The 22,405-nt window shown below is 48.6% G+C and overlaps 6 non-coding genes and 11 pseudogenes across 6 annotated transcripts; 13 read left to right on the forward strand and 4 right to left on the reverse strand.

Annotated features, from left to right (window-relative positions):
* Positions 1–523: 523 nt before the first annotated feature.
* Positions 524–711, forward strand: LOC124853018. Its single transcript, XR_007033429.1, has one exon. It is a non-coding gene; the product is annotated as a U2 spliceosomal RNA (small nuclear RNA).
* A 483-nt stretch (positions 712–1,194) lies between these two features.
* LOC124854066 lies at positions 1,195–1,302 on the forward strand (annotated as a pseudogene).
* A 170-nt stretch (positions 1,303–1,472) lies between these two features.
* Positions 1,473–1,653, forward strand: LOC124853099 (annotated as a pseudogene).
* A 765-nt stretch (positions 1,654–2,418) lies between these two features.
* LOC124853108 lies at positions 2,419–2,586 on the forward strand (annotated as a pseudogene).
* Positions 2,587–3,344: 758 nt separating this feature from the next.
* Positions 3,345–3,514, forward strand: LOC124853113 (annotated as a pseudogene).
* A 754-nt stretch (positions 3,515–4,268) lies between these two features.
* Positions 4,269–4,449, forward strand: LOC124853005 (annotated as a pseudogene).
* A 495-nt stretch (positions 4,450–4,944) lies between these two features.
* Positions 4,945–5,051, forward strand: LOC124853936 (annotated as a pseudogene).
* A 169-nt stretch (positions 5,052–5,220) lies between these two features.
* Positions 5,221–5,402, forward strand: LOC124853090. Its single transcript, XR_007033474.1, has one exon. It is a non-coding gene; the product is annotated as a U2 spliceosomal RNA (small nuclear RNA).
* A 3,486-nt stretch (positions 5,403–8,888) lies between these two features.
* On the forward strand, positions 8,889–9,057 carry LOC124853126 (annotated as a pseudogene).
* Positions 9,058–12,006: 2,949 nt separating this feature from the next.
* Positions 12,007–12,104, forward strand: LOC124853140 (annotated as a pseudogene).
* A 1,512-nt stretch (positions 12,105–13,616) lies between these two features.
* LOC124853144 lies at positions 13,617–13,787 on the forward strand (annotated as a pseudogene).
* Positions 13,788–19,162: 5,375 nt separating this feature from the next.
* LOC124853124 lies at positions 19,163–19,342 on the forward strand (annotated as a pseudogene).
* Positions 19,343–20,660: 1,318 nt separating this feature from the next.
* On the forward strand, positions 20,661–20,829 carry LOC124853132 (annotated as a pseudogene).
* On the reverse strand, positions 20,716–20,907 carry LOC124852882. The gene has a single exon (XR_007033300.1). It is a non-coding gene; the product is annotated as a U2 spliceosomal RNA (small nuclear RNA).
* Positions 20,908–21,085: 178 nt separating this feature from the next.
* Positions 21,086–21,195, reverse strand: LOC124853543. Its single transcript, XR_007033885.1, has one exon. It is a non-coding gene; the product is annotated as a U5 spliceosomal RNA (small nuclear RNA).
* Positions 21,196–21,690: 495 nt separating this feature from the next.
* On the reverse strand, positions 21,691–21,878 carry LOC124854420. Its single transcript, XR_007034664.1, has one exon. It is a non-coding gene; the product is annotated as a U2 spliceosomal RNA (small nuclear RNA).
* Positions 21,879–22,057: 179 nt separating this feature from the next.
* On the reverse strand, positions 22,058–22,170 carry LOC124853213. The gene has a single exon (XR_007033556.1). It is a non-coding gene; the product is annotated as a U5 spliceosomal RNA (small nuclear RNA).
* Positions 22,171–22,405: the final 235 nt, after the last annotated feature.

The raw sequence follows: 22,405 nt of genomic DNA on the forward strand, positions 1-22,405 counted from the left end.
CGCCATTGCCAGCCACACACACAAGCACCCACAACACCACAAACATAATACAGGCAGGCTTAAAAGCCAATCACAGAAGCCAGGGAAGGAGGCAATAAAGACGTGTATAATCTTGCTTGGGGCAGATGGGGCGGGTTGGAAATGTTGCATACTGGGATCTGACATGCGGAAAGCAAAGAGAGGCCTACCGTGAAGGTGGTGATCAGGATCGAGAGGCTCCTCTGCTGCTCTCCACAGAGGGCCATGCTGACTTGGCTTCTATAAGCACATGTTCGCCTTACCAAAGACTTCCGGAGAGGAACAAACATGAGTTGAATATATTTTTGGCAGGCTTTGCTGTATGGCTGAGCCTTATGAAATCGTGAAAAGTCAAAGAGCTGTCTAGGTCAGAAATCGTCACCACAAAGGAGAGCTTGGGTAAGGTGATAAGCAGCAGCCATTGTTAAGCACACCTACGAACGGGTACCACACAATAAGAGGATTTAAACCAAGAGCTTGGAGGGACATCCAACACTTGGGGCTTATCGCTTCCTGGGCTCTTTTGGCTAAGATCAAGTGTAGTATCTGTTCTTATCAGTTTAATATCTGATATCCTCTATATGAGGACTAATATTAAGCAGATTTTTGGCATGAGGCAGAAATTTGGAGCTTGCCCTTTCTCTCCACGCAACGACCTAGCACAAAGTGCCGACTGGGAACGGTGCAATCTACTCTTACCTTGTAGAAAACCAAACACTCAAACAATTGTCGCGTATCAAAGTGAATTCTACACTGGCTCAATGAAGAGGACGGGACCTGGCCACACAGGTGTGAAACCGCCTGATGGCTACTGCTTAGTGACGTGACTCATGCACGGGTCACAATGAGCTGAACTGGATTCCAAATTGAGTTAGAAGCGCTTGTCAAGAATGGAAACTTTTTCAATTAAGACCTTCTGGGAGACTTGGTGAGAACCAGAGTCAGCATTTTGAGCAGTAAGTGGTTCAGGGATGTATTGCTTAGGCAGGCTTAAAAGCCAATCACAGTAGTCAGGCAGGAGGTAATAAAGACGGTGTATAATTTTGGTTGGCAGGATGGGGGCGGGTTGGGAAATGTTGCATACTGGGATCTGACATGGAAAGCAAAGAGAGGCCTACCGTGAAGGTGGTGATCAGACCGAGAGGTCCTCTGCTGCTCTCCAACAGAGGGCCATGCTGACTCTGTTCTCTTCATAACGCACAAGTCTTTCGCCTTTACTAAAGACTCGCGGAGAGGAAACAAAACATGAGTTGAATATATTTTGGCAGGTTTGCTGTATGGCTGAGCCTTATGAAATTGTGAAAGTCAAAGAGCTGTCTAGGTCAGAAATCAAGCGCCACAAAGGAGAGCTTGGGCGAGGTGATGGAGCAGCCATTGTTATGCACACCTACGAACGGGTACCACAACAGTGAGATTTGTGCCAAGAGCTTGGCGTGACATCCAACACTTGGGGCTTATCGCCCTCGCCTTTGGCTAAGATCGTTGTGTATCTGCTCTTATCAGTTTAATATCTGATATGTCCTCTATATGAGGACTACATATTGGGCTAGATTTTGCATGAGGGGCAGAAATTTGGAGCTTGCTCTTTCTCCACGATCGACCTAGCATTGAGTGCCGCTGGGAATCGCACTCTGTTCTTACCTTGTAGAAACCAAACACTCAAACAATTGTCGCGTATCAAAAGTGAATTCTACACTGGCTCAATGAAACTGAGAACACCTGGCACACACAAGTGTGTGAAACCGCCTGATGGCTCACTGCTTAGTGACGGGACTATGCACGGGTCACAATGAGCTTGAACTGATCCCAAATTGAGTTAGAAGCGTTTGTCAAGAATGGAAACTTGCTTTCACTCAAGACCTTCTGGGAGACTTGGTGAGAAACCAGAGTCAGCATTTTGGAGCCAATGCGGGTTCAGGGATGTATTGCTTAGGCAGGCTTAAAAGCCAATCACAGTAGTCAGGGCAGGAGGTAATAAAGACGTGTATAATTTTGTTAGCAGATGGGGCGGGTTGGGAAGGTTGCACACTGGGATCTGACAGTGGAAAGCAAAGAGAGGTCACTATGAAGGTGGTGACTAGACCGAGAGGTTCCTTCTGCTGTTCCCAACAGAGGGCCATGCTGACTCTGGTTTCTCATAACGCACGTCTTTTCGCTTTACTAAAGACTTCGTGGAGAGAGAACAACATGAGTTGAATATATTTTGGCAGGCTTTGCTGTATGGATGAGCCTTATGAAATTGTGAAAAGTCAAAGAGCTGTCTAGGTCAGAAATAAGCACACAAAGGAGAGCTTGGGCGGAGGTGATAAGTAGCAGCCATTGTTATGCACACCTACGAAGGGTACTACAACAAGTGAGATTTGTGCCAAGAGCTGGCGGGACATCCAACACTTGGGGCTTATCGCTTCGCCTTGCTAAGATCAAGTGTAGTATCTGTTCTATCAGTTTTATCTGATATGTCTCATATGAGGACTACATACAGATTTTGCATGAGGGCAGAAATTTGAGCTTGCTCCTCTCCAACGCACGACCTAGCATTGCAGTGCCACTGGGAACGTGCACTCTGTTCTTACCGTAGAAAACCAAACACTCAAACAATTGTCGCATCAAAAGCGAATTCTACACTGGCTTAATGAACAGGTACTGCTCATATGAATACAAGTGTGTAAACCGCCTGATGGCTCACTGCCTTATGACGTGACCATGCACGGGTCACATGAGCTTGAACTGATTCCAAATTGAGTTGAAGAAGCGTTTGTTTAGCAAGAATGGAAACTTGCTTTCACTCAAGACCTTCTGGGAGACTTGGTGAGAAAACCAGAGTCAGCATTTTGGAGCGAACAGGTGGTTCAGGATGTATTAGGCAGGCTGAGCCAATCACAGTAGTCATGTGGTGAGGTAATAAAGACGTGTATATCTTGGGTTGCAGATGGGGGCGGTTGGGAATGTTGCATACTGGGATCTGGCATGCGGAAAGCAAAGAGAGGCCTATGTGAAGGTGGTGATCAGGACCGAGAGGCTCCTCTGGCTGCCTCCAAAAGAGCCATGCTGACTTGGTTTCTCTTCATAACGCATGTCTTTCTGCTTACTAAAGACTTCAGGAGAGGAACAAACATGAGTTGAATATATTTTTGGCAGGCTTTGCTGTATGGCTGAGCCTTATGAAATTGTGAAAAGTCAAAGAGCTGTCTAGGTCAGAAATCAAGCGCCACAAGAGAGCTTGGCGGAGGTGATAAGCAGCAGCATTGTTATGCACACCTACGAACGGGTACCACAACAAGTGAGATTTGAAACAAGAGCCTCATGAAGATCAACACTTGGGGCTTATCGCTCGGCCTTTGGCTAAGATCAAGTGTAGTATCTGTTCTTATCAGTTTAATCTGATATGCCCCAATGAGGACTACATATTAGCAGACTTTTGGCATGAGGGCAGAAATTTGGAGCTGTTCTTTCTTCCACGATCGACTCCATAGTATGTTGGGAACGTGCACTGCCCACTCTTGTAGAAACCAAACACTCAAACAACTGTCGCGATCAAAAGTGAATTCACACTGGCTCAATGAACCGAGGTAACGGGCTCGGCACACAAGGGTGAAACCGCTCTGATGGCTCACTGTTAGTGACGTGACCATGGCCGGGTCACAATGAGCTTGAACTGGATTCCAAATTGAGTTAGAAGCGTTGTCAAGAATGGAAACTTGCTTTCACTCAAGACCTTCTGGGAGACTTGCAGAGAAACCAGAGCTGCATTTGGAGCGAATGTAAGTGGTTCAGGGATGTATTGTTTAGGCAGGCTTAAAAGCCAATCACAGTAGTCAGGCAGGAGGTAATAAAGACGCCGTATAATTTGGTTGGCAGATGGGGCGGTTTGGGAATGTTATACTGGATCTGACATGGAAAGCAAAGAGAGGTCCTACTGCAGTGTGGTGACTGTGACTGAGAGGCTCTGCTGCTCTCCAACAGAGGCTGCCATGCTGACTCTGGTTTTCTTCACGCACAAGCCTTTCGCTTTTAATAAAGACTTCGTGAGAGAAACAAACATGAGTTGAATATATTTTGGCAGGCTTTGCTGATGGCTGAGCCTTACATGAAATTGTGAAAAGTCAAAGAGCTGTCTAGGGCTAGAAATTACCATAAAGAAGAGCTGGGCGGAGGTGATATGCAGCAGCCATTGCTATGCACACCTACGAACGGGCCAACAAGTGAGATTTGTGCCAAGAGCTTTCATGGAAATCCAACACTTGGGGCTTATCGCTTCCTGGCCTTTGGCTAAGATCAAGTGTAGTATCTGTTCTTATCAGTTTAATATCTGATATGTCCTCATATGAGGACTACATATTGCCAGATTTAGCACAGAGGGGCAAATTTGGAGCTGCTCCTTTCTCCACGATCACCCAGCATTGCAGTGCCGCTGGGAACGGTGCACTCTGTTCTTACTTTGTAGAAACCAAACACTCAAACAATTGTCGAGTATCAAAGTGAATTCTACACTGGGCTCAATGAAACTGAGGTAACGGCCTGGCACACACAAGCGTGTGAAACCGCTCTGATGGCTCACTGCTTAGTGACGATGACCATGCACGGGGTCACAATGAGCTTGAACTGGATTCCAAATTGAGTTAGAAGCGTTTGTCAAGAATGGAAATGCTTTCACTCAAGACCTCTTGGGAGACTTATGAGAAACCAGAGTCAGCATTTTGGAGCGAATGTAAGGGTTCAGGGATGTATTGCTTAGGGCAGGCTTAAAAGCCAATCACAGTAGTCAGGGGCAGGAGGTAATAAAGACGTGTATAATTTTGTCGCAGATGGGGGCGGGTTGGGAATGTTGCATACTGGGATCTGACATGGAAAGCAAAGAGAGGCCTACCTGAAGGTGGTGACTGTGACCGAGAGGCTCCTCTGCTGCTCTCCAACAGAGGGCCATGCTGACTCTGGTTTCTTCATAACGCACAAGTCTTTCGCCTTTACTAAAGACTTCCTGGAGAGGAACAAACATGAGTTGAATATATTTTGGCAGGCTTTGCTGAAAGGCTGAGCCTATGAAACTGTGAAAAGTCAAAGAGCTGTCTAGGTCAGAAATCAAGCGCCACAAAGGAGAGCTTGGCGGAGGTGATAAGCAGCAGCCATTGTTATGCACACCTACCAAGTACACAACAAGTGATTTGTGCCAAGAGCTTGGCGTGGACATCCAACACTTGGGGCTTATCGCTCGCCTTTGGCTAAGATCATGTAGTATCTGTTCTTATCAGTTTAATATCTGACATGTCCTCTATAATGAGGACTACATATTAAGACATTTTGGCATGAGGGGCAGAAATTTGAGCTTGGCCCTTTCTCTCCACGCATCGACCTAGCATTGTGCACATGGGAACGGTGCACTCTGTTCTTACTGTAGAAAACCAAACACTCAAACAATTGTCGCGTATCAAAAGTGAATTCTACACTGGCTCAATGAAAGTGAGGTAACGGCTGGCACACACAAGTGTGTGAAACCGCTCTGATGGCTCACTCGCTTGTGACGGACCATGCACCGGGTCATAATGAGCTTGAACTGGATTCCAAATTGAGTTAGAAGGAGTCAAGAATGGAAACTGCTTACTCAAGACCTTCTGGGAGACTTGAGAAACAGAGTCAGCATTTTGAGCGAATGTAAGTGGTTCAGGGATGTATTGTTTAGGCAGGCTTAAAAGCCAATCACAGTAGTCAGGCAGGAGGAACAAAGACGTGTATAATTTTGCTGGCAGATGGGGGCGGCTGGGAATGTTGCATACTGGGATCTGACATGCGAGCAAAGAGGCCTATCATGCGAAGGTGGTGATCGTGACCGAGAGGCTAAGTTCCTCTGCTGCTTCTCCAACAGAGGGCCATGCTGACCTGGTTTCTTCATAACCCACAAAACTTTCGCCTTTACTAAAGACTTCCATGGAGAGGAACAAACATGAGCTGAATATTTGTTACGGCTGTTTAAATTTCAGAAAGTCAAAGAGTTGTCTAGGTTACGCCGCTGAAGTAGGTGATAGCAGAACAACATATCAGTGAGCATGCGACACTAACACTTAAGTTTGTCGCTTCTGTTTTTGTTAGCTTATCAGTTTGCCTGATATGTTCCTATATGAGGACATGTTGCATTTTTTGAGCATGAGGCACTTGGCTTCACGCATTTGAGCCTAAAGACGCAGTGCCGCTAACGGTGCACTCTGCTTGCCTGTAGAAAACAACACTCAACATTGTACCGCCACATCGTGGTTTAATGTAGTGGAACAGGATGGCTGCTTGTAGCAGGTGCTTAAAGCCAATCACAGTAAGTCAGGGCAGTGAGGTAATAAAGACGCACGAGGCGGTTGGGAATGCCGCATACTGGGATCTGACATGCTTAGCAGAGCCTACCGCGAAGGGTGACCGTGATCGAGAGGTTTGCCGCCTCCGCCTCCGGAGGCCATGCCGACTCTGCCTCTTTCATAACGCCACGTCTTTCGCCTTTACTAGCATTCTCCGAGAACAACATGGTTGAATATATTTTGTGTTTGCTACGGCTGCCTTGAAACCAGAAAGTCAAAGAGCTGTTCAGGTCGTACGCCTCAGTTAGCTTGGGCGAGGTGATAGCAGCAGCCATTGCCGCGAATACCTACTTAATCGGGCACACAACGCGAGATTTGTGCCAAGAAGCATGCGATATCCACGCCGCCTTTGCTACATCAAGTGTCTTACCGCTAATACCTGATATGCCTCTTCAGAGGACTGAGATGCTAGCAGAAGGAGGGCAGAAATTTGAGCTTCGTTCTCTTCCACATCTTACCCAGCACAGTGCCGCTGGGAACGCGCACCTGCCCGGTTCGTGAAAACCAAACACCAAACACCAGTCGCCAAGAGTCGCGCGAATTTACGACCGGCTCGCCAGCGGAGGTATTCGCTTCGGCACACACAAAGCGTGTGAAACCGCCGATGGCTCACTGCTTTCAGACGCGATTACAGACGGGTTATTAATGAAGAACTGCATTCCAAATTACTAGAGCTGTGCTTGTCAAGAATGTCCAGCCACTGCCATTTCTGGGAGACTTGGCGAGAAACCAGAGTCAGCATTTGGAGCGACGTGGTGGCTCAGGATGCTGTTGAGCAAAGCAGTTAACACAGGTCAGGGCAGGAGGCACAAAGACGTGTATACCTTTACGGGAAAAGACAAGTGGCCGTAATGCTGCATACCGAGCCCGACATGCTTAGCAAAGAGAGCCTGTCGCGAAGGTAAGTATTCGCATCGTACTGCCGCTTCGTCAGGTTACGACTTCCGGCCATAACGCGACAAACGCCGCTTTACTAAAGACTGCGGTGAACAGCCATAGCGAACATTTTTGCAGGCACACACTGCACCTTTGGCTAAGATCGCGTGTTCTTATCAGTTTAACATTCGACTTTCATATGAGACTACATTAAGCAGATTTGGCAGAGGGAGCTCACGCGATGACTAGCACAGTACGCGTGCACTCTGCTCTGCCTTGTAGAAAACCAAACACTCAAACGCGCACGTGCGAATTTCCGCTCAATGAAGAAATGCTGGCACACACGCGTGGAAACGCTTTATGGCTCACTGCTTGCGACGATCACACGGGAAGTCACTCCGATTCCCAAATTGAAGCCAGAAGCGCTTGTCAAGAATGGAAACTTGCCATCAGCCATCTTTCTGGGAGATACTTGGTGAGAGCCCAGAGTCAGCATTTGGAGCGATCGAAGTAGGGCAGGCTAAAAGCCAACACAGTAGTCAAAGCACACGTATCATTTGCTGGCAGGCGGTTGGGACTGACATGCGAAAGAAATGCAGATTGATCGAAACTTCCTCTGCTTCCAAATGAGGCCATGCTGACTTGGTTTCTTTCATAATCGCCACGCCCGCTCTTCAGACTTCATGGAGAGGAATAAACATGAGTTGAATATATTTGAGACAGCAGAGCCTATGACCAGAAAGTCAAAGAGTTGCTCCAGTCAGAATGCGCCACAGCGATAGTAAGCCAAAGGCGCATTGCCTACGGCGGGTGTCATAAAGTGAGATTGTGCTTATTGGCGTGACATCTGGCCTCTGGGCTTATCGCCCGGCCTTGGCTAAGATCGCGTAGTATCTGCCTCCACAGCCTGACATGAGACTACACATTGCCAGATTTGGCAGCGAGGGCAGAATTGAGCTGCCCTTTCTCCACGCACGACTCCAGCACAGTCGCTGGGAACGTGCACTCTGCTCTGATGCCTCCAGAATAGAACATCAGCGACCAAACACAAGATCAAAGTGATTTACTGGCTCACGAAATCGAGATGTCAAGACAATGTGAAATCGCTTCGATGGCTCGTTTGCTTAGCGACGCATTCACGCATCGGGTCACAATGAGCTTGGAACTGGGCCCAAATGAAAGCAGAGTTTGTCAAGAATGGAAACCGCGCCACTGCCATCTTCTGGGAGCACTCTGCGAGAAACCAGAGTCAGCATTTGGAGCGAATGCGTTCAGGATTATTGCTAGCAGGCTGGCTGGCTCACAGAGTCAGCAGGAGGTAAAGACGCAGATAATTTGCTTGCAGGGGGCGGTTGGGAATGCTGCATACTGGGATCTGACATGCGGAGCATCAGCGAGGTGACCGAGAGGTTTGCTGCTTCCCAACAGAGGGCCATGCCGACTCTGGTTTCATAACGCATAGTCTTTCACGCCCAGCATTTCGTGAGAGAACAGATGATGCAGGCTTGTTACGGCTGAGCCTTATGAAAGCCGTAAAAGTCAAAGAGCTGCCTGTGTCGTGGCCATTGCGAAGAGCCATGAGGTTAGCAGCAGCCATTGTTGAGTATCACCATCGGGTAACACACCGCGAGATTTGCCAAGAGCTGGCGGACATCCGTCGCTTCTCGCCTTTGGCCAAGATCAAGTGTGGCATCTGCTCTATCAGTTTAATGCCTGATATGTTCTCTATGGGCGAGACTTATTAAGCAGATTTGGCATGAGAAATTTGAGCTGCTCCTTTCGCTCACCCATCGCATTGTAGCAAATGTTGGACGGTGCACTCGCTTAGCCTGTAGCAGTGTCCAAACACTCACCACAGACGCGCCGTGCGAATTTACACCGGCTCAATGAAAGTGAGGTACGGCATGGCGTAGAAATCAGCTTCGATGGCTCACTGTTAGATCGCGATCATGCACGGGGTCATAATGAAAAGTCCGACTCAAACTGAGTTAGACGCTGTCACAATGGAAACTTGCCACCAAGACTCTTCTGGAGACTTGAGAGAAACCAGAAAGTCAGCATTTTGAGCCGAATGCTCCAGGGATATTGCTTAGGCAGGCTTAAAGCCAATCACAGTAGTCAGCAGGAGTGTACAAAGACGGTATAATTTGGTTGCGGGGCGGGTTGCATACCGATTTTCCCTCCGACATGAAAGCAAAGAGAGCCCGGCCGCGAGCTGCAGACTGCAGGCTCTCTGCTGCGCCTCATCGGCGGGCCATGCCGACTTCCGGTTTCGGTCCATCAGCCTCGCCTTACTAAAGACTCGCGGAGAGGAACAAACATGAAGCTGAATATATTGCATGGCTGAGCCTGAAATTGCAGTCAAACGCTGCCCAGGCCTGGAATACGCCACAAGGAGCTGGGTGACACGCCATGCACACCACAACTGCACACAACAAAAGAGATTTGCCAAGAGCTTACGTGACATCCAACATTGGGCTTGTCACTGCCTTTTAAGATCAGCGTAAAAGCCCAGCCTTATCAGTTTACTTATATGAGGACTACATATAAGCAGATTTGGCAGAGGGTGAAATTGAGCTGCTCCTCTCTCCACGATCTACTCCAGCACAGCGGCGCCGCGCACCTGTTCTTTACCGCAACCAACACCAAATATTGCCCGCATCGTGCGACCGGCTCACGAAAGGAGACACGGCATGATATGGCGTAGGAAATCGCCTGATGGCTCACTGCCGACGCGATTACGCACGGGTCACAATGAGCTTGACCGCATTCCCAAATTGAAGTTGTAAGCGCTTGTCAAGAATGGAAACCAAGATCTTCTGCACTTGGAGAAACCAGAGTGAGCTTGAGCGAATGCGGTTCAGGAGAGGCAGGCGCAGTTACGGCAGGCGCATTGGCAGGGGGGCGGTTGGGAATGCTGCATACCGGGACGACATGCGGAAAGGAAGAGAGGCCTGGCCGCGAAGGCGGTGACCGTGATCGGTATTCTCTGCTGCTTCCAACAGAGGGCCATGCCACTCTGGTCTCTTTCATAACGCAATGTCTTCGCCTTACCAAAGACTTCCAACAAACATGAAAGCTGAATATATTTACAGGTTTGCATGGCTGAGCCTATGAAATTGTGAAAAGTCAAAGAGCGCCTGTCAGAATCGCCAGCTTGGGCGAGGTGACAGCAGCGTGCCATGCCATGACACCTACTTGACTGCACATTAAACAGCGAGATTTTGCCGCAGTTGGCTGACATTTAACATTGGGCTGCCGCCAGCCTGGCTGCATCAAGTGTGGTGGCTCATTTATCAGCCATATTCGATATGTCCTCTGTGAGACTACATTAAGCAGAGCCTGGCATGAAAAATGAGCTTGCTCCTTCTCTCCACGCACGACCCAGAGCCGCACCGTGCACTTGCCCTACTTTAGAACCAAACACTTCAACACACTGTCAAAAAGCGGCTCTACCGGCTCAATGAAACGAGGTGAATGTAGTTCGGATTGCCGCGTGTGAGCCGAGGACCATCGCTTTCAGACGGATTGAGCGACAATGCCACGAGCTTGAATCGGATCAAACTGAGTTAGAAGCGCACAAGAATGGAAACTTCAGCCGCCATCATTTTCACGACGAGAAATCAGAGTCAGCATTGGAAAGCGAATGTGGGGCAGCAGGCTAAAGCATCACAGTAGTCAGGCAGGCGTACAAAGACGGTGGCACCTGCTGGCAGATGTGGGCGTGGGGTTGGGAATGTTAGACATTGGGACTGATGAAAGTGTTAGAGTTTGTCATGTTGTGGTGACTGTGATACCGAACAGAGGGCTATACCCTCTGGCTCATAACGCACAAAAACGCCGCTTACCAAGACTTCGGGCGGAGAGAACAATGGCAGCTGTAGCGGCTGGAGCCTTTATGAAATTGCAAAGTCAAGAAGGCATCACATGAGGTGCTACAGCAGCCACAGTTGCGTATTGGCCTACTTAACGGGTAACATAACAGCGGAGATTTGCAGGACATCCACCAGCTTATCAGCCTCGGTGCCTTGCCAGCATCGCGTAGTATTCAGCCTCTTTATCAGTTTAATATTCGATATGTCACATGAGACATTACAGATTTTTGCAGGGCAGTTGCTCCTTTCGCTCTCACGCACCCAAAGAAACAGCAACGGGGCACCCGCTTGCCTGAAAACCAAACACTGTCGCGCATCGAAAGCGAAGCTCACACCGGCCAACGAAAGCGAGGTAAGGCACGGCACACAAAGCGTGAGAAATCGCTGTCGAGGCTCAATGTTTCAGACGATTGCGCACGTCAATGACGAAGCTCGACTTCCACTGCCAGAGCTGCCAGCCCAAGAATGGAAATCCAGCCATCACATCTTTCCGAGATTCGTGAAAACAGGTCAGCATTGGAAACACGTAGCAGCCAGCAAGTTCAACGTCAGGGCAGGACGTGCAGCAGTTGGCTCTGGCTGGCAGACATGGTTGGGAATGTTGTACAATGGGACTGACATGCGAGGTGAAAGCATAAGAGAGGCCTCTGCTGATCTCGTAACAGCACAGGCGACTCTGGTTTCTCTTCATAACACAACGCCGTCACTAAAGACTTCAGGAGAGGAATAGAACATCAGTTGAATATACTTGGCAAGCCGTAGATATGAAACAGAAATGTCTGTGTCGAAATAAGCTGCCATAAAGGAGAGCCATGAGGAGCAAGGGCAGCCATTGTTATAGTGACGCACACCAAAAAAGGAGATTTAGGCATTGGCGTGACATCCAATACTTGGGGCTTATCGCTCTCTAGCCTTCTGGCTAAGATCATGTAGCATTCGTACTTATCAGTTTAATATTCGATATGTCCTCCATACGAGGACCACGACAGCAGTATTTGGCATGGCAAGAGGGCCTGGAGAAAGTTCTTCTTCTCACCATCGACACCAGCACAGAAACGCTAGAACGCGCACCTGCTACCCCGTAGAAAACCAAACACGCAGACTGTACGAATCGACAATGGCCAGGGTTTGCGAAAGGACTGCACACAAGGTAGAAACCGTCACGGCCGACGAGCCAGACACGGATTATGCTGAAGTGCAAATGGAAACAGAAGCGCTTGTCAAGAATGGAAACTCGCTTCACTAAGCCTTCTGGAGACTTGTCGCAAACCAGAGTAGAGCGCACGTTCAGGGATGAGCCATAGGCATAAAAGCCTAATCACAGTAGTCAGGCAGGAGGTAACAAAGACGTGTATAATTTTGGTTACAGATGGCGCGGTTGGGAATGCACACTGGGATCTGACATGCGGAAAGCAAAGAGAGGCTCACCAAGGAAGGTGGTGATCAGACCGGAGAGGCTCCTCTGCTGCTCTCCAACAGAGGGCCATGCTGATCTGTTTCTTATATTACCACAGCCCTCTTTACCAGCATTCGTGGAGAGAATGAACATGAGCTGAATATATTTGGCAGGCTTTGCTGTATGGCCGAGCCCAAATTCAGAAAGTCGCTAGCTGCCCAGGCCACAATGCTGCATTGCCAGGAGAGCATGAGATGGCGTTACATATCACGGCACAGACAGTGAGATTTGTTAGCAGGGCGACAACCAACACCAGGGGCTTCTCGCCTGAGCTGGCTAACATCAAGTAGTATTCATGCCTATCAGCCTAATACCTGACATATGCCCTTTCACAGACCACACAAGCAAAGATTTGGCATGAGGTCAGAAATTTGGTTGCTCCTTCTCCACGCATAGCAAAAGCAAAGAACGGGTGCACTTGTTTAACTCTGGAGAAAACCAAACACTCAAACAGTACTGTCGCGCATCAAAGTGATTCCACACGCTCAATGAAACGGAGGTAATCACCGGCACACACAAGCGTAGAAACCAGCCATGGTCACCGTGTTGCGACGGACATGCACGGAACACAATGAGCTGAACCGATTCCAAATTGAAGCTAGAAGCTATCAAGAATGGAAATCTCGCCACTGCCAGAAATCATGCCTGAGTAATGTAAGTGGTTCAGGATGGTGCTAGGCAGTGCTTAAAGCCAACACAGTCAGGCAGAGGTGAAAGACGCGTATATTCTGGTTGGCAGAGCGGTGGATTGCATGCTCGATTGACATGCGAGCAAGAGAAGCTCATCGGAGGCGGTGATCGACCGAGAGGCGCCTCTCCGTGTCAGGGACATGCCGACTCTGGTTTCAAACGCACGCCGCTTTACTAACATTGCGGGAGAGAACAAATAGCCGAATATTTGGGCAGCGCTTGCTGATGGCTGAGCCTAATGTGAAAAGTCAAAGAGCCGTTCAGGTCAAATCGCGCCACAGCTTGGGCGGATAGCAGCAGCCATTGCCTGCATACCTACGCTTGCACACAACGGAGATTTGTCAAAGAGTTGGCGGACATCCAATGTCGCCGCCTTTGGCTAAGATCAAGTGTAGCAATTCGTTCTTATCAGCTTAATAGCCGATATGTCCTCATGAGACTACATTACAGACGATGCAGGGCAGAGAGCTTACTCTTCTCTCCAGCATTTGTCAAAGAGTGCAGTGCACAACGGCCTCGCCTGTAGAAAACCAACACCAAACATGTGCCAAGAGTCAAAAGGACTTATCACCGGCTCAATGAAATGAGTGAACGGTCGGCACACAAGAACCGCGATGCTACGCTTAGAGACGCGGACATGCACGGAACACAATGAGCTGGAATGATTCCGGCCTGAAGAGCGCTTGTCAATGGAACTTGCCACTGCACTTTCGGGAGACTTGGCAGTCAGGGAGTTTATGTGAAGCCGCAGGATGCAGGCAGGTTGGCCCACAAAGGGCAGGAGGTATTAAAGACGCAGTATTTTGTTATAGAGGTTGGAATGCTGCATACGGGATCTGACATGCTGCGAGAGGCCTACCGTGAAGGTGGTGATCGATCGGCAGGCCCTCTGCCGCTCTCCAACAGAGGGCCATGCGACTCTGGTTTCTTCTTCATAACGCCAAGTACCTTCGCCTTTACTAAGACTTCCGCGGAGAGGAACAAACAAGTTGAATATATTTTTGGCAGGCTTTGCTGATGGCTGAGCCTTATGAAATTGGAAAGTCAAAGATACTCCAGGTCAGAAATCAAGCGCCACAAGGAGAGTTTACGGAGGTGATAAGCAGCCATTGTTATGCACACCTACGAACGGGTATCACAACAAGTGAGATTTGTGCCAAGAGCTTGGCGTGACATCCACTTGCATCGCGCCTTGGCTAAAAGATCAAGGAGTATCTGTTCTTATCAGTTTAATATTCGATATGTCCTCTATATGACTATATTAGCAGATTTTTTGGCATGAGGGGCAGAATAGAGCTCCTTCTCCACGCATTGACCAGCAGCAGTGCCGCAACGGGTGCACTCTGCTCTACCTTGCAGAAAACCAAACACTCAAACATTGTCGCGATCAAAAGACTTCACACTGGCTCAGAATGGCACACACAAGTAGAAACACCTGATTCACTGTTTAGACGTGATTACACGTCAGAAGCTTGAATTGATTCTCAACAGTTAGAGCGCCTGTCAAATGGAAATGCTTCACTCAAGCATCTTCTGGAGATTTCAGGAGAAACCAGAGTCGGTCGCAAGGCTTCAGGATGTATGGCTAGGCAGCTAGTTAGCAGGAGGTGGTCAAACACGCAGAAGTACTTGGTTGCCGGGGATAGGGCGGTTGGGAATGTGAATACCGATGCCTGATGCGGAAAGGCAGAAATATCGCGAAAGGCGGTGACCGTGACCGAGAAAAGCTCGCCGCTTCAACAGAGGCCATGCCGACTTCTGGTTTCTTCACAACGCACAAAACGCCGCCTTTACAAAGACTTCGCGGAGAGAACAAACATGAGCTGAATATATGCTTGGCAGGTTTTTACACGGCTGGTGCCCAACAGAAAGCCAGAAGAAGGTCGCAAACAAGCGCCACAAAGCGAGAGTTGCGAGGTGCTACAGCAGCCAGCCAATATAATACACATTTGAAGAAACACAACAAAGCAGATTTGCCGCATAGGCACATAAGTTATCGATCGCTCTTGGCTAAGATCAAGGTATCTACCTATCAGTTTAATAGCCGATACGTCCTTCATATGAGACTACATATTGCCAGATTTCGAAAAGGAGGGCAGAAATTCGAGTTACTTCCTTCTTTCATTCGCGCTAACAGTGTAGAAAGGTTGAACCAAATGTCCTCATTTAATAGATTGTCGCGTATCGTGCGAATTGATGACCCGGCTCATGAGCGAGGTAATGTTTGCACAAGCGTGGGGAATCAGCCACACGGTCATCATGACAGCGCACAGGTCAAAATTTAGCTGAACTGAATCCCAAATTGAACGAAGCTGCTTGAGTCAAGAATGGAAACCGACACTCACTTCTGAGATTAGAGAAACCAGAGAGTAGCTGGAGCGAAGGAAAGTGTAGGACGGATGCCAGGGCAGGCTTAAAAAGCCAACACAAAGTAGTCGAGGCAGGACAGCAGATACGGTGAATACCGACGACACGAAAGCAAAGATAGAGCCTGCCAGGAAGGTGGTGACTGCATCGTAGAGCGCCTTCAAGCCGCTCAACAGAGGGCCATGCCGACTCTGGTTCTTCAACGCCACGCCTTTGACTTCAAAGACTTCAGGGAGAGAACAAACATGAGCGAATATATTTGGCAGGATTTTGCTGTATGGCTGAGCTCTTAGCCAGAAAGTCAAAGAGGCCTGAAGTCAAATGCGCCAAAAAGGGCGACAGGCAGCAGCCATGCCATGGACACCTCACGGTCGGGTAACATACGGAGATTTGCAGCCGAGCTGACGCGATTATCCACAGTTTGTCGCCGGCCTTGGTTAAGATCAAGGTAAGATTCAGCCTATCAGTTTAACATCTGATATGCCCTCCATATGAGACACATATTAAGCAGATTTTGTAGCATAGGCAGAATAGGAGCTTGTTCTCTTCACGCAAGACTCCAGCATTTCCAGTCATAACGGTGCACTTCAATTTAGCCTTGCAGAAAACAAAACACCAGGAACGCGTAACGTGCGAATTTCCTACACTGGCTCAATGAAAGGGAGGTAACGCACAGACACACAAAGCGTGAGGAAACAAGCCGACAGATCACCGCCAGACGGACACAGATCATGAAACTTGAACCGATTCCAACTGAGAAGCGTCGTCAAGAATGGAAACCAAGCCACTGGGAGACTTGCAGAAACCAGTCATTTCGCTTGGGCGAAAGTGGCCCAGGGATACAGCCAGCTTGGGCCGGCCCTGAATAAGCAGAGGTAATAAGACGCGCATACCTGTTGGCAGAGGGCGATGGGTCGTGACGTATTGCACACCCGGCGAAAGCAAGAGAAGCCTACCGCGAAGGTGACGCGCTCAGAGGCCTCCCGCTTCCTCAAACAGTAGGCCAGCGCCGACCGGCCTCTTCATGCCTTCGCCTTTACAAGCACTCTCGCGGGAGAGGAACAACATGCTGAATATGTATGTATGGCTGAGCCTTAGAGCCAGGAAGAGTTGCTAAGAACAGAAAGCCACAAAAGAGCTTGTCTAGGCTCAGTAATAGCACAGCAACAGCCATGCAATACCTACTTGGCCGCACATCAGTGAGATTTGTGCCAAGAGCTGGCGGACATCCGGCTTGGGAGCTTGTATCCTTCTCGCTCTTTTGGCTAAGATCGTAGTACTTCTACCCTTATCAGCTAATATTCGATATGTCCTCATATGAGACAAGCAGACTTGGAGATGAGGGGCAGAAATTTGAGCCTGTTCTTCACCATCTACCTAAAGATTGGGAACGCGGCACTCTGTTCTGCCGCCTTTAGAAAATCAACACCCTCAAACAATTGTTCACAGAGCCTTACACTGTCGGAATTGAAGACGACAACACAATGCAGAATGCCGCACCGCACGACAATGGTCATAATGAAGCTGGGCTGGTTTCAAATATCGAGCTGTCAAGAAGAGGCTGTTGTCATACTCAGAGATTGATGAAATAGAAGACGTGACATGATGGGTTCAGATGAGCGGCAAACAACATAAAGAACGGGCAGAAGACGCGGTGTTTTGTTGGCAGAGGCAACAGTGTGCATCAAACTGTAACACAATATGAAAAGAAGATCGTGGACGAGAGGCTCGCTGCCTCATTGTAGGGGCATGCTGCCCTGGTTCCAAGAGGGCTCATGATGACAAGATTGCAGGAAGAGAATGAACGCGATGATAGCTTAGTTGCAGGTGCCAAATTTGCAAATAAGAAAGGTCGTAGCACCAAACAAATGAAGCCAGTGGAGATATGATGTATAGGAGCCAAATATGCCACTAACGGGTAATTGACAATGTGAGCTTCAGCAGAAGCGTAACATTCAATATTTATTGCTTGCTGGGACAGATCATAAAAAAGGCGTAATAGCACATATTACAAATACATACACACTCCATTTATCAGTTTAATAGATATGTCCTTTCATATGAGGACTGGTTATTGCTAGATTTGGCATGAAATTCTGTCTTCTTCTTCACGCACGACTTCCAGCATTGCAGAATGTTGGGAACTGTGCACTCGTTTACTTGCAGAAAATCAACTCAAACAATTGCCTGCATCGTGCGAATCGGCTCAATGAAATCGCAACGGCACACACAAGCGTGAATCGCTTCGATGGCTCACCGCTTAGCACGCGATACCATGCATCGTCACAGAGCGAACTGATTCACCATAGAAGCCGCCAACACCAGGGTCCAGCCACTGCCTTCTGGGAGACTTGGTATCAGCATTTGAGCGAATGTAAGTGGTTCAGGACACAGCTTAGGCAGGCTTAAATAACCGCGCAGTCAGCAGGAGGTACAAAGACGTGTATAATTTTGGCTGGGCAGATGGGGCGGTTGGGAATGTCAGATCGCGAGCAAAGAGAGGAAACAGAATGAGAAAATTTCGCCGCCTCCAACAGAGGGCCATGACTCTTCTTTTCATAAGATGCCCGCTTTACTAAGACTTCCGAACAGCCGAATATATTTAGCAGGTTTGCATGGCTGAGCCTTTGCGAGTTCAGAAAGTCGCCCAAACAAGCCACAAAGGGAGGCTTGGGTGATAGCAGCAGCCACAGGCACGCCTGATCGGCACCACACAGCGAGATTTGCCAGCAGTCATCCGTCATTTCCTCGCCTGGCTGATCGCAGCCCAGCCTATCAGTTTAATATTGATATGTTCTTCATATGAGGACTACATATTGCCAGATTTGGCAGAGAGCTGCTCCTTTCCCACGCACGACCTAAGAGCTGCAAAGATTGCTGAACGGCAGACTCTGCTCCTCTGCCTGAAAACCAAACACTCAAACAATTGTCACAGATCAAAAGTGAATTCTACACTGGCTCAATGAAACTGGCAGTACCGCCTGGCGCACAAGTGTGTGAAACCGCTCTGACGGCTCACTGCTTAGTGACGCGAACACGCACGGGGTCACAACGAGCTAGAACTCGATTCAAATTGAGTTAGAAGCGCTTGTCAGAATGGAAACTCGCTTACACTCAAGACCTTCTGGGAGACTTGGTGAGGAAACCAGAGTCAGCATGTTGGAGCGAATGTAAGTGGTTCAGGGATGAATAGCTTAGGCAGGCTTAAAGCCAATCACAGTAGTCAGGGCAGGAGGCATAAGATGCGCAGGGGCTTGGAATGTTGCGAGGCTGTGACCCGACATGCGAGCAAGAAGCCTGGCCGATTGTGACGATTTCAAGCCCAACAGAGGCCATACCTGGTTTCTCATAACGCCATTGCTCGCTTTACTAAAGACTGCGTAACGAATCATGAGTTGAATAGTTTTTCATGGCTGAGCCTTGTTCAGAAAGTCGTTAGTCACGCCACAAGCGCAGCCATGAGGTGACAGCAGCAGCCACAGCACGCAACACAACGCGAGATTTGTGCTGCGCTATTTACGGACATCCAACACTTCAAGCCTATCGCTTCTTCTTCGGCCTTTGGCTATGATCATGTAGTATCTGCTCCTTATCAGCTCAATATTCGATATGTCCCTGGCGAGGACTACATATTAAGCAGAGGATGAAGAAATTTCCGGGAGCTGCTCCTTTCTTCCACGCATTGACCCAGCATGGGTGCCGCTGGGAACGGTGCACTCTGCCTGTGTGGTGAAAACAACAATTGCCCGGTATCAAAAGTGAATCTACACCGGCTCAATGAAAGCGAGGCTCGGCACACACGCGTAAAAAGGATGGCCTCATCGCTTGAGACGACCATTTATCGTCACAATGAGCTTGAACTGATTCCAAATTGGTTAGAAGCGCTTATCAAGAATGGAGTCTGGTTCACCGCATCTGGGAGATTTGCGAGAAACTGAGTCAAGCATTTGAGCCGAGCGTGGCATCAGGATGCCAGGCAGGCTTGTGCCGCGTAATAAAAGACGCGTATACTTTTGGTTGGCAGGGCGGTTGGGAATGCCAGATGCCGTATCTGAACGCGAGCAAAGAGGTTCATCAGATCGGTAGCTCTCTGCCGTTTCCAACAGAGGGCCATGCTGACTCTGGCTTTTCATAACTACGTTCCATTTCCGTGGAGAGGAATACGCTGAAGCTTGGCAGGTTTGCTGTGTTGTTTCAGGCTCAGAAAGTCGTTGTTGCCCAGTCGAATAAGCGCCGATGAGGTGATACAAGCGCCAGCCAGCCAAGTGCACACCAACGGGTAACACAACGCGAGATTTGTGCCAAGAGCTGGCACATCCAACACGTTTATCGCCGCCTTTTGGCTAAGATCAAGCAAGTATTCGGTCAGCCTAATATTCGATGTTCTTCTATATGAGACCACACAAGCAGCAGCGAGTGGAGCTTGCCTATTGCCACTGGGAGTTCGCCCTTACCTCGTAGAAAATCAAACACCAAACACGCCAGATCGTTCGGCTCAGGTAACGCCTGGCACACACAGCGTGTGAAACGCTTCTGATGGCTCACTGCTGCGGGTCACACGAGCTTGAATCTCCAAATTGAAAGTTGTGAGTGCCTGTCAAGAATGAAACTGAGCCACTCGTTATCTTCTGGGAGACTTCTGCGAAGAAATCAGAGTCGCTACATTTGGACAATGTATTGCTTAGCAGTGTGCTTAAAGCCGGATCACCAGTAGTCAGCAGGAGGTGACAGCGACGGGGGCGGTAGTTGAAATACCCGACATGCGAGCAAGAGAGGCCTGGCCGCATACTGTGACGTAGAGTTCCTCTGCTGCTCTCCAACAGAGGCCACTTCCGGTTTCACGTCTTCGCCGGAAGACTTCGCGAGTTGAATATATTTGGCAGGCTCAGCTGTATGGCTGAGCCTGAGCTCAGAAAGTCAAAAGACAAGAACAAGCGCCACAAGGAGAGCTAGCTTATGGCGCCACAGCCATGCACACCTATTTCCATCAGGGTACCACAACAAGTGAGATTTGTGCCAAGAGTTGGCGTGACATCTGGCTTATCAAAGCCTGCCTTTTGGCTAAGATCAAGTGTAGTATTCGTTTTTATTTAATATCTGATATGTCTCTTATGAGGATATTAAGCAGTTTGGCATGAAAGGAGAAATTCTGGGAGCAAGCTCCAAATTTCTCCCCTCATGCCAAAAATCTGCTTAATATGTAGTCCTCATATAGAGGACATATCAGATATTAAACTGATAAGAACAGATACTACACTTGATCTTAGCCAAAAGGCCGAGAAGCGATAAGCCCCAAGTGTTGGATGTCCACGCCAAGCTCTTGGCACAAATCTCACTTGTTGTGGTACCCTGCTCAGAGGTGTGCATAACAATGGCTGCTGCTTATCACCTCCGCCCAAGCTCTCCTTTGTGGCGCTTGATTTCTGACCTAGACAGCCTTTTGACTTTTCACACCCCATAAGGCTCAGCCATACAGCAAAGCCTGCCAAAAATATATTCAACTCATGTTTGTTCCTCTCCACGGAAGTCTTTAGTAAAAGAAAGACTTGTGCGTTATGAAGAGAAACCAGAGTCAGCATGGCCTCTGTTGAGAGCAGCAGAGGAGCCTTCTCGGTCACAGTCACCACCTTCACGGTAGGCTCTCTTGCTTCCCGCATGTCAGATCCCAGTATGCAACATTCCCAACCCGCCCCCATCTGCCAACCAAAATTATACACGTCTTTATTACCTCCTGCCCTGACTACTGTGATTGGCTTTTAAGCCTGCCTAAGCAATACATCCCTGAACCACTTACATTCGCTCCAAAATGCTGACTCTGGTTTCTCACCAAGTCTCCCAGAAGGTCTTGAGTGAAAGCAAGTTTCCATTCTTGACAAACGCTTCTAACTCAATTTGGAATCCAGTTCAAGCTCATTGTGACCAGGCATGGTCACGCCACTAAGCAGTGAGCCATCAGAGCGGTTTCACACACTTGTGTGTGCCAGGCCATACCTCAGTTTCATTGAGCCAGTGTAGAATTCACTTTGATACGCGACAATTGTTTGAGTGTTTGGTTTTCTACAAGGTAAGAACAGAGTGCACTGTTCCCAGCGGCACTGCAATGCTAGGTCGATGCGTGGAGAGAAAGGAGCAAGCCCAAATTTCTGCCCTCATGCCAAAATCTGCTTAATATGTAGTCCTCATATAGAGGACATATCAGATATTAAACTGATAAGAACAGATACTACACTTGATCTTAGCCAAAAGGCCAGAAGCGATAAGCCCCAAGTGTTGGATGTCCACGCCAAGCTCTTGGCACAAATCTCACTTGTTGTGGTACCCTGCTCGTAGGTGTGCATAACAATGGCTGCTGCTTATCACCTCCGCCCAAGCTCTCCTTTGTGGCGCTTGATTTCTGACCTAGACAGCTCTTTGACTTTTCACAATTTCATAAGGCTCAGCCATACAGCAAAGCCTGCCAAAAATATATTCAACTCATGTTTGTTCCTCTCCACGGAAGTCTTTAGTAAAAGGCGAAAGACTTGTGCGTTATGAAGAGAAACCAGAGTCAGCATGGCCCTCTGTTGGAGAGCAGCAGAGGAGCCTCTCGGTCACAGTCACCACCTTCACGGTAGGCCTCTCTTTGCTTTCCGCATGTCAGATCCCAGTATGCAACATTCCCAACCCGCCCCCATCTGCCAACCAAAATTATACACGCCTTTATTACCTCCTGCCCTGACTACTGTGATTGGCTTTTAAGCCTGCCTAAGCAATACATCCCTGAACCACTTACATCTCGCTCCAAA

This window comes from Hippoglossus stenolepis, chromosome 10, assembly GCF_022539355.2.
Source record: "Hippoglossus stenolepis isolate QCI-W04-F060 chromosome 10, HSTE1.2, whole genome shotgun sequence".
Classification (NCBI taxonomy): Eukaryota; Metazoa; Chordata; class Actinopteri; order Pleuronectiformes; family Pleuronectidae; genus Hippoglossus; species Hippoglossus stenolepis.